Genomic DNA, 15,652 nt, shown 5'->3' on the forward strand with positions numbered 1-15,652 from the left:
ACCCTAACCCTAACCCTAACCCTAACCCTAACCCTAACCCTAACCCTAACCCTAACCCTAACCCTAACCCTAACCCTAACCCTAACCCTAACCCTAACCCTAACCCTAACCCTAACCCTAACCCTAACCCTAACCCTAACCCTAACCCTAACCCTAACCCTAACCCTAACCCTAACCCTAACCCTAACCCTAACCCTAACCCTAACCCTAACCCTAACCCTAACCCTAACCCTAACCCTAACCCTAACCCTAACCCTAACCCTAACCCTAACCCTAACCCTAACCCTAACCCTAACCCTAACCCTAACCCTAACCCTAACCCTAACCCTAACCCTAACCCTAACCCTAACCCTAACCCTAACCCTAACCCTAACCCTAACCCTAACCCTAACCCTAACCCTAACCCTAACCCTAACCCTAACCCTAACCCTAACCCTAACCCTAACCCTAACCCTAACCCTAACCCTAACCCTAACCCTAACCCTAACCCTAACCCTAACCCTAACCCTAACCCTAACCCTAACCCTAACCCTAACCCTAACCCTAACCCTAACCCTAACCCTAACCCTAACCCTAACCCTAACCCTAACCCTAACCCTAACCCTAACCCTAACCCTAACCCTAACCCTAACCCTAACCCTAACCCTAACCCTAACCCTAACCCTAACCCTAACCCTAACCCTAACCCTAACCCTAACCCTAACCCTAACCCTAACCCTAACCCTAACCCTAACCCTAACCCTAACCCTAACCCTAACCCTAACCCTAACCCTAACCCTAACCCTAACCCTAACCCTAACCCTAACCCTAACCCTAACCCTAACCCTAACCCTAACCCTAACCCTAACCCTAACCCTAACCCTAACCCTAACCCTAACCCTAACCCTAACCCTAACCCTAACCCTAACCCTAACCCTAACCCTAACCCTAACCCTAACCCTAACCCTAACCCTAACCCTAACCCTAACCCTAACCCTAACCCTAACCCTAACCCTAACCCTAACCCTAACCCTAACCCTAACCCTAACCCTAACCCTAACCCTAACCCTAACCCTAACCCTAACCCTAACCCTAACCCTAACCCTAACCCTAACCCTAACCCTAACCCTAACCCTAACCCTAACCCTAACCCTAACCCTAACCCTAACCCTAACCCTAACCCTAACCCTAACCCTAACCCTAACCCTAACCCTAACCCTAACCCTAACCCTAACCCTAACCCTAACCCTAACCCTAACCCTAACCCTAACCCTAACCCTAACCCTAACCCTAACCCTAACCCTAACCCTAACCCTAACCCTAACCCTAACCCTAACCCTAACCCTAACCCTAACCCTAACCCTAACCCTAACCCTAACCCTAACCCTAACCCTAACCCTAACCCTAACCCTAACCCTAACCCTAACCCTAACCCTAACCCTAACCCTAACCCTAACCCTAACCCTAACCCTAACCCTAACCCTAACCCTAACCCTAACCCTAACCCTAACCCTAACCCTAACCCTAACCCTAACCCTAACCCTAACCCTAACCCTAACCCTAACCCTAACCCTAACCCTAACCCTAACCCTAACCCTAACCCTAACCCTAACCCTAACCCTAACCCTAACCCTAACCCTAACCCTAACCCTAACCCTAACCCTAACCCTAACCCTAACCCTAACCCTAACCTAACCCTAACCCTAACCCTAACCCTAACCCTAACCCTAACCCTAACCCTAACCCTAACCCTAACCCTAACCCTAACCCTAACCCTAACCCTAACCCTAACCCTAACCCTAACCCTAACCCTAACCCTAACCCTAACCCTAACCCTAACCCTAACCCTAACCCTAACCCTAACCCTAACCCTAACCCTAACCCTAACCCTAACCCTAACCCTAACCCTAACCCTAACCCTAACCCTAACCCTAACCCTAACCCTAACCCTAACCCTAACCCTAACCCTAACCCTAACCCTAACCCTAACCCTAACCCTAACCCTAACCCTAACCCTAACCCTAACCCTAACCCTAACCCTAACCCTAACCCTAACCCTAACCCTAACCCTAACCCTAACCCTAACCCTAACCCTAACCCTAACCCTAACCCTAACCCTAACCCTAACCCTAACCCTAACCCTAACCCTAACCCTAACCCTAACCCTAACCCTAACCCTAACCCTAACCCTAACCCTAACCCTAACCCTAACCCTAACCCTAACCCTAACCCTAACCCTAACCCTAACCCTAACCCTAACCCTAACCCTAACCCTAACCCTAACCCTAACCCTAACCCTAACCCTAACCCTAACCCTAACCCTAACCCTAACCCTAACCCTAACCCTAACCCTAACCCTAACCCTAACCCTAACCCTAACCCTAACCCTAACCCTAACCCTAACCCTAACCCTAACCCTAACCCTAACCCTAACCCTAACCCTAACCCTAACCCTAACCCTAACCCTAACCCTAACCCTAACCCTAACCCTAACCCTAACCCTAACCCTAACCCTAACCCTAACCCTAACCCTAACCCTAACCCTAACCCTAACCCTAACCCTAACCCTAACCCTAACCCTAACCCTAACCCTAACCCTAACCCTAACCCTAACCCTAACCCTAACCCTAACCCTAACCCTAACCCTAACCCTAACCCTAACCCTAACCCTAACCCTAACCCTAACCCTAACCCTAACCCTAACCCTAACCCTAACCCTAACCCTAACCCTAACCCTAACCCTAACCCTAACCCTAACCCTAACCCTAACCCTAACCCTAACCCTAACCCTAACCCTAACCTAACCCTAACCCTAACCCTAACCCTAACCCTAACCCTAACCCTAACCCTAACCCTAACCCTAACCCTAACCCTAACCCTAACCCTAACCCTAACCCTAACCCTAACCATAACCCTAACCCTAACCCTAACCGTAACCCTAACCCTAACCCTAACCCTAACCCTAACCCTAACCCTAACCCTAACCCTAACCTAACCCTAACCCATAACCCTAACCGTAACCCTAACCCTAACCCTAACCCTAACCCTAACCATAACCATAGGGTTAAAAATTAGGGTTAGGGTTACGGTTAAGGTTAGGGTTAGGGTTATGGTTAGGGTTAGGGTTAGGGTTAGGGTTAGGTTAGGGTTAGGGTTTACGGTTAGGGTTAGGGTTAGGGTTAGGGTTAGGGTTAGGGTTACGGTTAGGGTTACGGTTAGGGTTAAGGTTAGGGTTAGGGTTAGGGTTAGGGTTACGGTTATGGTTAGGGTTAGGGTTAGGGTTATGGTTAGGGTTCAGAATTAGGGTTAGGGTTAGGGTTAAGAATTAGGGTTAAGAATTTAGGGTTAGGGTTAGGGTTAAGAATTAGGGTTAGGGTTAGGGTTAGGGTTAGGGTTAGGGTTAGGGTTAGAGTTATGGTTAGGGTTAAGAGTTAGGGTTAGGGTTAGGGTTGAGAATTTAGGGTTAGGGTTGAGAATTAGGGTTAGGGTTAAGAATTAGGGTTAGGGTTAAGAATTTAGGGTTAGGGTTAGAGTTAGGGTTAGGGTTAAGAATTTAGGGTTAGGGTTAAGAATTAGGGTTAGGGTTAAGAATTAGGGTTAGGGTTAAAATTATGGTTAGGGTTAGGGTTAAGAATTAGGGTTAGGGTTAGGGTTAAGAATTAGGGTTAAGAATTTAGGGTTAGGGTTAGGGTTAAGAATTTAGGGTTAGGGTTAGAGTTAGGGTTAAGAGTTAGGGTTAGGGTTAGGGTTGAGAATTTAGGGTTAGGGTTGAGAATTAGGGTTAGGGTTAAGAATTAGGGTTAGGGTTAAGAATTAGGGTTAGGGTTAGGGTTAAGAATTTAGGGTTAGGGTTAGGGTTAAGAATTTCTGGTTAGGGTTAGAGTTAGGGTTAGGGTTAAGAATTTAGGGTTAAGGTTAAGAATTATGGTTAGGGTTAAGAATTATGGTTAGGGTTACGGTTATGGTTATGGTTAGGGTTAGGGTTAGGGTTAAGAATTAGGGTTAGGGTTAAGAATTAGGGTTAGGGTTAAGAATTAGGGTTAGGGTTAGGATTAAGAATTTAGGGTTATGGTTAGGGTTAGGGTTAGGGTTAGGGTTAAGAATTTAGGGTTAGGGTTAAGAATTTAGGGTTAGGGTTAAGAATTAGGGTTACGGTTAAGAATTAGGGTTAGGGTTAAAAATTATGGTTAGGGTTAGGGTTAGGGTTAGGGTTAAGAATTAGGGTTAAGAATTAGGGTTAAGAATTAGGGTTAGGGTTAGGGTTAAGAATTTAGGGTTAGAGTTAGGGTTAGGGTTAAGAATTTAGGGTTAGGGTTAAGAATTAGGGTTAGGATTAAGAATTAGGGTTATGGTTAGGATTAAGAATTTAGGGTTAGGGTTAGGGTTAAGGTTAGGGTTAAGAATTTAGGGTTAGGGTTAAGAATTAGGGTTAGGGTTAAGAATTAGGGTTAGGGTTAGGGTTAAGAATTTAGGGTTAGGGTTAAGAATTTAGGGTTAGGGTTAAGAATTAGGGTTAGGGTTAAGAATTAGGGTTAGGGTCAAGAATTATGGTTAGGATTAGGGTTAAGAATTTAGGGTTAGGGTTAAGAATTAGGGTTAAGAATTTACGGTTAGGGTTAAGGTTAGGGTTAAGCATTAGGGTTAAGGTTAGGGTTATGGTTAGGGTTAACTGTAGGGTTAGTTTCGTGTTGTTGAAGTCAAAGTAGGCCAAACTCCTTCCCCCGACATCCCAGAGTTCTGAAATTGAAATATATTGTCCGGATAGCACATGTGAGGTTGCCTGTAAAGTTTCGTACCACAGAAGTCAACGTAGCCCAAACTCCTTCCCCCGACAACCCAGAGGTCTGAAATCGAAATATGTTGTCCGAATAGCACATGTGAGGTTGCCTGTAAAGTTTCGTAACCCAGAAGTCTACGTAGGCCAAACTCCTTCCCCCGACAACCCAGAGGTCTGAAATTGAAATATGTTGTCCAAATGGCACTTCTGGTGTTGCCCGTAAAGTTTCGTGTTACTGAAGTCAACGTAGGACAAACTCCTTCCCCCGACATCCCAGAGGTCTGAAATTGAAATATGTTGTCCAAATGGCACTTCTGGTTTTGTGTGTAAAGTTTTGTGTTACTGAAGTCAACGTAGGCCAAACTCCTTCCCCCGACAACCTAGAGGTCTGAAATTGAAATATGTTGTCCGGATAGCACATTTGAGGTTGCCTGTAAAGTTTCATACCACAGAAGTCAACATAGGCCAAACTCCTTCCCCAAACATCCCAGAGGTCTGAAATTGAAATATGTTGTCCAAATGCCACTTCTGGTGTTGTGTGTAAAGTTTCGTGTTACTGAAGTCAACGTAGGCCAAACTCCTTCCCCCGACAACCTAGAGCTCTGAAATTGAAATATGTTGTCCGGATAGCACATTTGAGGTTGCCTGTAAAGTTTCGTACCACAGAAGTCAACGTAGGCCAAACTCCTTCCCCCGACGACCCAGAGGTCTGAAATTGAAATATGTTGTCCGGATAGCACATTTGAGGTTGCCCGTAAAGTTTCGTACCACAGAAGTCAACGTAGGCCAAACTCCTTCCCCCGACAACCCAGAGGTCTGAAATTGAAATATGTTGTCCAAATGGCACTTCTGGTGTTGCCCGTAAAGTTTCGTGTTACTGAAGTCAATGTAGGCCAAACTCCTTCCCCCGACATCCCAGAGGTCTGAAATTGAAATATGTTGTCCAAATGGCACTTCTGCTGTTGTGTGTAAAGTTTCGTGTCACTGAAGTCAACGTAGGCCAAACTCCTTCCCCCGACAACCCAGAGGTCTGAAATCGAAATATGTTGTCCGAATAGCACATTTGAGGTTGCCTGTAAAGTTTCGTAACCCAGAAGTCTACGTAGGCCAAACTCCTTCCCCCGACAACCCAGAGGTCTGAAATTGAAATATGTTGTCCAAATGGCACTTCTGGTTTTGTGTGTAAAGTTTCGTGTTACTGAAGTCAACGTAGGCCAAACTCCTTCCCCCGACAACCTAGAGGTCTGAAATTGAAATATGTTGTCCGGATAGCACATTTGAGGTTGCCCGTAAAGTTTCGTACCACAGAAGTCAACGTAGGCCAAACTCCTTCCCCCGACAACCTAGAGGTCTGAAATTTAAATATGTTGTCCGAATGGCACTTCTGATGTTGTTTGTAAAGTTTCATGTTACAGAAGTCAACGTAGGCCAAACTCCTTCCCCTGAAAACCCAGAGGTCTGAAATTTCAATATGTTGTCCGGACAGTACATTTGAGGTTGCCTGTAAAGTTTCGTGCCATAGAAGTCAACGTAGGCCAAACTCCTTCCCCTGACAACCTAGAGGTCTGAAATCGAAATATGTTGTCCGGATAGCACATTTGAGGTTGCCTGTAAAGTTTCGTGCCATAGAAGTCAACGTAGGCCAAACTCCTTCCCCGGACAACCTAGAGGTCTGAAATTTAAATATGTTGTCCGAATGGCACTTTTGGTGTTGTTTGTAAAGTTTCGTGTTACTTAAGTCAACGTAGGCCAAACTCCTTCCCCCGACAACCTAGAGGTCTGAAATCGAAATATGTTGTCCGGATATCACGTTTGAGGTTGCCTGTAAAGTTTCGTGCCATAGAAGTCAACGTAGGCCAAACTCCTTCCCCCGACAACCTAGAGGTCTGAAATTTAAATATGTTGTCCGAATGGCACTTCTGGTGTTGTTTGTAAAGTTTCGTGTTACTGAAGTCAACGTAGGCCAAACTCCTTCCCCCGACAACCTAGAGGTCTGAAATTTAAATATGTTGTCCGAATGGCACTTCTGATGTTGTTTGTAAAGTTTCGTGTTACAGAAGTCAACGTAGGCCAAACTCCTTCCCCTGAAAACCCAGAGGTCTGAAATTTCAATATGTTGTCCGAATGGCACTTCTGATGTTGTTTCTAAAGTTTCGTGTTACTTAAGTCAACGTAGGCCAAACTCCTTCCCCCGACAACCTAGAGGTCTGAAATCGAAATATGTTGTCCGGATATCACGTTTGAGGTTGCCTGTAAAGTTTCGTGCCATAGAAGTCAACGTAGGCCAAACTCCTTCCCCCGACAACCTAGAGGTCTGAAATTTAAATATGTTGTCCGAATGGCACGTTTGGTGTTGTTTGTAAAGTTTCGTGTTACTTAAGTCAACGTAGGCCAAACTCCTTCCCCCGACAACCTAGAAGTCTGAAATTTAAATATGTTGTCCGAATGGCACTTCTGGTGTTGTTTGTAAAGTTTCGTGTTACTGAAGTCAACGTAGGCCAAACTCCTTCCCCCGACAACCTAGAGGTCTGAAATTTAAATATGTTGTCCGAATGGCACTTCTGGTGTTGTTTGTAAAGTTTCGTGTTACTGAAGTCAACGTAGGCCAAACTCCTTCCCCCGACAACCTAGAGGTCTGAAATTTAAATATGTTGTCCGGATAGCACATTTGAGGTTGCCTGTAAAGTTTCGTGCCATAGAAGTCAACGTAGGCCAAACTCCTTCCCCCGACAACCTAGAGGTCTGAAATTTAAATATGTTGTCCGAATGGCACTTCTGATGTTGTTTGTAAAGTTTCATGTTACAGAAGTCAACGTAGGCCAAACTCCTTCCCCTGAAAACCCAGAGGTCTGAAATTTCAATATGTTGTCCGGACAGTACATTTGAGGTTGCCTGTAAAGTTTCGTGCCATAGAAGTCAACGTAGGCCAAACTCCTTCCCCTGACAACCTAGAGGTCTGAAATCGAAATATGTTGTCCGGATAGCACATTTGAGGTTGCCTGTAAAGTTTCGTGCCATAGAAGTCAACGTAGGCCAAACTCCTTCCCCGGACAACCTAGAGGTCTGAAATTTAAATATGTTGTCCGAATGGCACTTTTGGTGTTGTTTGTAAAGTCTAAGTCAACGTAGGCCAAACTCCTTCCCCCGACAACCTAGAGGTCTGAAATCGAAATATGTTGTCCGGATATCACGTTTGAGGTTGCCTGTAAAGTTTCGTGCCATAGAAGTCAACGTAGGCCAAACTCCTTCCCCCGACAACCTAGAGGTCTGAAATTTAAATATGTTGTCCGAATGGCACTTTTGGTGTTGTTTGTAAAGTTTCGTGTTACTTAAGTCAACGTAGGCCAAACTCCTTCCCCCGACAACCTAGAGGTCTGAAATTTAAATATGTTGTCCGAATGGCACTTCTGGTGTTGTTTGTAAAGTTTCGTGTTACTGAAGTCAACGTAGGCCAAACTCCTTCCCCCGACAACCTAGAGGTCTGAAATTTAAATATTTTGTCCGAATGGCACTTCTGGTGTTGTTTGTAAAGTTTCGTGTTACTGAAGTCAACGTAGGCCAAACTCCTTCCCCCGACAACCTAGAGGTCTGAAATTTAAATATTTTGTCCGAATGGCACTTCTGGTGTTGTTTGTAAAGTTTCGTGTTACTGAAGTCAACGTAGGCCAAACTCCTTCCCCCGACAACCTAGAGGTCTGAAATTTAAATATGTTGTCCGGATAGCACATTTGAGGTTGCCTGTAAAGTTTCGTGCCATAGAAGTCAACGTAGGCCAAACTCCTTCCCCCGACAACCTAGAGGTCTGAAATTTAAATATGTTGTCCGAATGGCACTTCTGGTGTTGTTTGTAAAGTTTCGTGTTACTGAAGTCAACGTAGGCCAAACTCCTTCCCCCGACAACCTAGAAGTCTGAAATTTAAATATGTTGTCCGAATGGCACTTCTGGTGTGGTTTGTAAAGTTTTGTGTCACTGAAGTCAACGTAGGCCAAACTCCTTCCCCCGACAACCTAGAGGTCTGAAATCGAAATATGTTGTCCGGATAGCACATTTGAGGTTGCCTGTAAAGTTTCGTGCCATAGAAGTCAACGTAGGCCAAACTCCTTCCCCCGACAACCTAGAGGTCTGAAATTTAAATATGTTGTCCGAATGGCACTTCTGATATTGTTTGTAAAGTTTCGTGTTACAGAAGTCAACGTAGGCCAAACTCCTTCCCCTGAAAACCCAGAGGTCTGAAATTTCAATATGTTGTCCGGACAGTACATTTGAGGTTGCCTGTAAAGTTTCGTGCCATAGAAGTCAACGTAGGCCAAACTCCTTCCCCTGACAACCTAGAGGTCTGAAATCGAAATATGTTGTCCGAATGGCACTTCTGATGTTGTTTGTAAAGTTTCGTGTTACTTAAGTCAACGTAGGCCAAACTCCTTCCCCCGACAACCTAGAGGTCTGAAATCGAAATATGTTGTCCGGATATCACGTTTGAGGTTGCCTGTAAAGTTTCGTGCCATAGAAGTCAACGTAGGCCAAACTCCTTCCCCCGACAACCTAGAGGTCTGAAATTTAAATATGTTGTCCGAATGGCACGTTTGGTGTTGTTTGTAAAGTTTCGTGTTACTTAAGTCAACGTAGGCCAAACTCCTTCCCCCGACAACCTAGAAGTCTGAAATTTAAATATGTTGTCCGAATGGCACTTCTGGTGTTGTTTGTAAAGTTTCGTGTTACTGAAGTCAACGTAGGCCAAACTCCTTCCCCCGACAACCTAGAGGTCTGAAATTTAAATATGTTGTCCGAATGGCACTTCTGGTGTTGTTTGTAAAGTTTCGTGTTACTGAAGTCAACGTAGGCCAAAATCCTTCCCCCGACAACCTAGAGGTCTGAAATTTAAATATGTTGTCCGGATAGCACATTTGAGGTTGCCTGTAAAGTTTCGTGCCATAGAAGTCAACGTAGGCCAAACTCCTTCCCCCGACAACCTAGAGGTCTGAAATTTAAATATGTTGTCCGAATGGCACTTCTGGTGTTGTTTGTAAAGTTTCGTGTTACTGAAGTCAACGTAGGCCAAACTCCTTCCCCCGACAACCTAGAGGTCTGAAATTTAAATATGTTGTCCGAATGGCACTTCTGGTGTTGTTTGTAAAGTTTCGTGTTACTGAAGTCAACGTAGGCCAAACTCCTTCCCCCGACAACCTAGAGGTCTGAAATTTAAATATGTTGTCCGAATGGCACTTCTGGTGTGGTTTGTAAAGTTTCGTGTTACTGAAGTCAACGTAGGCCAAACTCCTTCCCCCGACAACCTAGAGGTCTGAAATTGAAATATGTTGTCCGATTAGCACATTTGAGGTCGCCTGTAAAGTTTCGTGCCACAGAAGTCAACGTAGGCCAAACTCCTTCCCCCGACAACCTAGAGGTCTGAAATTTAAATATGTTGTCCGAATGGCACTTCTGGTGTGGTTTGTAAAGTTTCGTGTTACTGAAGTCAACGTAGGCCAAACTCCTTCCCCCGACAACCTAGAGGTCTGAAATTTAAATATGTTGTCCGAATGGCACTTCTGGTGTTGTTTGTAAAGTTTCGTGTTACTGAAGTCAACGTAGGCCAAACTCCTTCCCCCGACAACCTAGAGGTCTGAAATTTAAATATGTTGTCTGAATGGCACTTCTGATGTTGTTTGTAAAGTTTCGTGTTACAGAAATCAACGTAGGCCAAACTCCTTCCCCTGAAAACCCAGAGGTCTGAAATTTCAATATGTTGTCCGGACAGTACATGTGGGGTTGCCTGTAAAGTTTCGTGCCACAGAAGTCAACGTAGGCCAAACTCCTTCCCCCGACAACCTAGAGGTCTGAAATCAAAATATGTTGTCCGGATAGCACATTTGAGGTTGCCTGTAAAGTTTCGTGCCATAGAAGTCAACGTAGGCCAAACTCCTTCCCCCGACAACCTAGAGGTCTGAAATCGAAATATGTTGTCCGGATATCACGTTTGAGGTTGCCTGTAAAGTTTCGTGCCACAGAAGTCAACATAGGCCAAACTCCTTCCCCTGAAAATCCAGAGGTCTGAAATTTCAATATGTTGTCCGGACAGTACATGTGGGGTTGCCTGTAAAGTTTCGTGCCACAGAAGTCAACGTAGGCCAAACTCCTTCCCCCGACAACCTAGAGGTCTGAAATCAAAATATGTTGTCCGGATAGCACATTTGAGGTTGCCTGTAAAGTTTCGTGCCATAGAAGTCAACGTAGGCCAAACTCCTTCCCCCGACAACCTAGAGGTCTGAAATTTAAATATGTTGTCCGAATGGCACTTTTGGTGTTGTTTGTAAAGTTTCTTGTTACTTAAGTCAACGTAGGCCAAACTCCTTCCCCCGACAACCTAGAGGTCTGAAATTTAAATATGTTGTCCGAATGGCACTTCTGGTGTTGTTTGTAAAGTTTCGTGTTACTGAAGTCAACGTAGGCCAAACTCCTTCCCCGGACAACCTAGAGGTCTGAAATGTAAATATGTTGTCCGAATGGCACTTCTGGTGTTGTTTATAAAGTTTCGTGTTACTGAAGTCAACGTAGGCCAAACTCCTTCCCCTGAAAACCCAGAGGTCTGAAATTTTAATATGTTGTCCGGACAGTACATTTGCGGTTGCCTGTAAAGTTTCGTGCCACAGAAGTCAACGTAGGCCAAACTCCTTCCCCCGACAACCTAGAGGTCTGAAATTTAAATATGTTGTCCGAATGGCACTTCTGGTGTTGTTTGTAAAGTTTCGTGTTACTGAAGTCAACGTAGGCCAAACTCCTTCCCCCGACAACCTAGAGGTCTGAAATTTAAATATGTTGTCCGAATGGCACTTCTGGTGTTGTTTGTAAAGTTTCGTGTTACTGAAGTCAACGTAGGCCAAACTCCTTCCCCCGACAACCTAGAGGTCTGAAATTTAAATATGTTGTCCGAATGGCACTTCTGGTGTGGTTTGTAAAGTTTCGTGTTACTGAAGTCAACGTAGGCCAAACTCCTTCCCCCGACAACCTAGAGGTCTGAAATTGAAATATGTTGTCCGATTAGCACATTTGAGGTCGCCTGTAAAGTTTCGTGCCACAGAAGTCAACGTAGGCCAAACTCCTTCCCCCGACAACCTAGAGGTCTGAAATTTAAATATGTTGTCCGAATGGCACTTCTGGTGTGGTTTGTAAAGTTTCGTGTTACTGAAGTCAACGTAGGCCAAACTCCTTCCCCCGACAACCTAGAGGTCTGAAATTTAAATATGTTGTCCGAATGGCACTTCTGGTGTTGTTTGTAAAGTTTCGTGTTACTGAAGTCAACGTAGGCCAAACTCCTTCCCCCGACAACCTAGAGGTCTGAAATTTAAATATGTTGTCTGAATGGCACTTCTGATGTTGTTTGTAAAGTTTCGTGTTACAGAAATCAACGTAGGCCAAACTCCTTCCCCTGAAAACCCAGAGGTCTGAAATTTCAATATGTTGTCCGGACAGTACATGTGGGGTTGCCTGTAAAGTTTCGTGCCACAGAAGTCAACGTAGGCCAAACTCCTTCCCCCGACAACCTAGAGGTCTGAAATCAAAATATGTTGTCCGGATAGCACATTTGAGGTTGCCTGTAAAGTTTCGTGCCATAGAAGTCAACGTAGGCCAAACTCCTTCCCCCGACAACCTAGAGGTCTGAAATCGAAATATGTTGTCCGGATATCACGTTTGAGGTTGCCTGTAAAGTTTCGTGCCACAGAAGTCAACATAGGCCAAACTCCTTCCCCTGAAAATCCAGAGGTCTGAAATTTCAATATGTTGTCCGGACAGTACATGTGGGGTTGCCTGTAAAGTTTCGTGCCACAGAAGTCAACGTAGGCCAAACTCCTTCCCCCGACAACCTAGAGGTCTGAAATCAAAATATGTTGTCCGGATAGCACATTTGAGGTTGCCTGTAAAGTTTCGTGCCATAGAAGTCAACGTAGGCCAAACTCCTTCCCCCGACAACCTAGAGGTCTGAAATTTAAATATGTTGTCCGAATGGCACTTTTGGTGTTGTTTGTAAAGTTTCTTGTTACTTAAGTCAACGTAGGCCAAACTCCTTCCCCCGACAACCTAGAGGTCTGAAATTTAAATATGTTGTCCGAATGGCACTTCTGGTGTTGTTTGTAAAGTTTCGTGTTACTGAAGTCAACGTAGGCCAAACTCCTTCCCCGGACAACCTAGAGGTCTGAAATGTAAATATGTTGTCCGAATGGCACTTCTGGTGTTGTTTATAAAGTTTCGTGTTACTGAAGTCAACGTAGGCCAAACTCCTTCCCCTGAAAACCCAGAGGTCTGAAATTTTAATATGTTGTCCGGACAGTACATTTGCGGTTGCCTGTAAAGTTTCGTGCCACAGAAGTCAACGTAGGCCAAACTCCTTCCCCCGACAACCTAGAGGTCTGAAATTTAAATATGTTGTCCGAATGGCACTTCTGGTGTTGTTTGTAAAGTTTCGTGTTACAGAAGTCAACGTAGGCCAAACTCCTTCCCCTGAAAACCCAGAGGTCTGAAATTTAAATATGTTGTCCGAATGGCACTTCTGGTGTTGTTTGTAAAGTTTCGTGTTACTGAAGTCAACGTAGGCCAAACTCCTTCCCCCGACAATCTAGAGGTCTGAAATTTAAATATGTTGTCCGAATGGCACTTCTGGTGTGGTTTGTAAAGTTTCGTGTTACTGAAGTCAACGTAGGCCAAACTCCTTCCCCCGACAACCTAGAGGTCTGAAATCGAAATATGTTGTCTGATTAGCACATTTGAGGTTGCCTGTAAAGTTTCTTGCCACAGAAGTCAACGTAGGCCAAACTCCTTCCCCCGACAACCTAGAGGTCTGAAATTTAAATATGTTGTCCGAATGGCACTTCTGGTGTTGTTTGTAAAGTTTCGTGTTACAGAAGTCAACGTAGGCCAAACTCCTTCCCCCGACAACCTAGAGGTCTGAAATTTAAATATGTTGTCCGAATGGCACTTCTGGTGTTGTTTGTAAAGTTTCGTGTTACTGAAGTCAACGTAGGCCAAACTCCTTCCCCCGACAATCTAGAGGTCTGAAATTTAAATATGTTGTCCGAATGGCACTTCTGGTGTGGTTTGTAAAGTTTCGTGTTACTGAAGTCAACGTAGGCCAAACTCCTTCCCCCGACAACCTAGAGGTCTGAAATCGAAATATGTTGTCTGATTAGCACATTTGAGGTTGCCTGTAAAGTTTCTTGCCACAGAAGTCAACGTAGGCCAAACTTCTTCCCCTGACATCCTAGAAATCTGAAATCGTAATGTGTTGTCCAGATAGCACATTTGGGGTAGCCTGTAAAGTTTCTTGCCACAGAAGTCAACGTAGACCAAACTCCTTCCCCTGACAACCCAGAGGTCTGAAATTTTAATATGTTGTCCGGATAGTACATTTGGGATTGCCTGTAAAGTTTCATTTTACTGAAGTGAACGTAGGCCAAACTCCTTCCCCCGACCTTGAAGAGGTCTGAAATCACAGCATGTGTACCAACTGGCACCAGGCAACAGGTTGTCTGCAGAGTTTCATGCCACAGAAGTCAACGTAGGCCAAACTCCTTCCCTTGACCACCCAGAGGTCTGAAATCGCACTATGTTGTCTATATAGCACCTGTATGGTTGCCTGCAGAGTTTCAAGCCACAGAAGTCAACATTGGCCAAACTCCTTTCCCCGACCACCCAGAGGACTGAATTCGCAGTATGTTGTCCATATAGCACCTCTAGGGTTGCCTGCAGAGTTTCGTGCCACAGAAGTCAACATAGGTGAAACTCCTTCCTCCGACCTCCAAGAGGTCTGAAATCGCAGGATGTGAGTCAGCTGACACTGCTGAGTTTCGTGTCATAAAAGGTACCATAGGCCAAACCCCGTCCTTCGACCACTCCAGTCATATCTAATCATATCCAATCATATTGTTTTCCAATAAATTGGAAATTAACAAATATTATTGCTGTGGTTATTTGAATACTACAATTTTGTTCTTTTGGACAAACATTTTCCATTTGAAAAGAAGATTATAGTGCCACACCTATAGACACCAGTCCTGGACATTGATCAGATGTGGGTAGTTATGAGGTTTAAGTTCTTAGTTACTGTTCTATATTTATTAGAATACTACCTACATTTAACAAACAAATGTATATTTTGTACTCCATATATTTTAGTCAGCTAATCACACACATTGCTATTAGGTAATCGGAATCTCTTAAAGCTTCAGATTAAGTAAAAACAAACTGAGCTGAAATTTGATTCTGTTATCTGATTTAAACTGTTCCTGGATTTTTTCAAAACTATTTATGTGATGAAATACACTGACACATATCATCAGAAATGCATGACACTCTCAAAAATTAAGATCAAGAATGAACAAAGAAACAGGCAATTAGTGTGGCTGTTAGTACATAGGTTGAGTTAATGACTACTCTTTACTACCTAACCTTCTAGAACTGCCAGCTCAACACATCACTCATGCACAGATGATGCTGATTGGCTCTATTATTCAATTAAAATACAGATTATGGCGCCTTGATAAATAAGGGTGCATTAAACTCTATGCAGAACACCTTATTTTCTCCCTTTTGTTGTTATGTTGCCTATATGCCTTGGAAAAGAGTTTAAAAGTATTTTTGTGTTAGAGTATGTGAGGATTTGGCCATTGTGACTGTTGGGCTCCTGTTTTCTTGCCTTCAATTAATATGTATATTCTTTTCTTTAAAAAAGTATGTGTCTTCACAAAATAAACTCCAAACTCCACTTTATTTAAAGTTTAAATGATAGCTAGGAGTCCCAGTCACAGGGCAGTGTAAGACAGTCTCTTTGTCATCCTGAGCAGCATGGAAATCTTCCGGTTGGAATAAACCCCAGCTTGATCCAGGATTAGAGATTTAGAGACTTG

Source organism: Astyanax mexicanus, chromosome 20, assembly GCF_023375975.1.
Source record: "Astyanax mexicanus isolate ESR-SI-001 chromosome 20, AstMex3_surface, whole genome shotgun sequence".
Lineage (NCBI taxonomy): Eukaryota > Metazoa > Chordata > Actinopteri > Characiformes > Acestrorhamphidae > Astyanax > Astyanax mexicanus.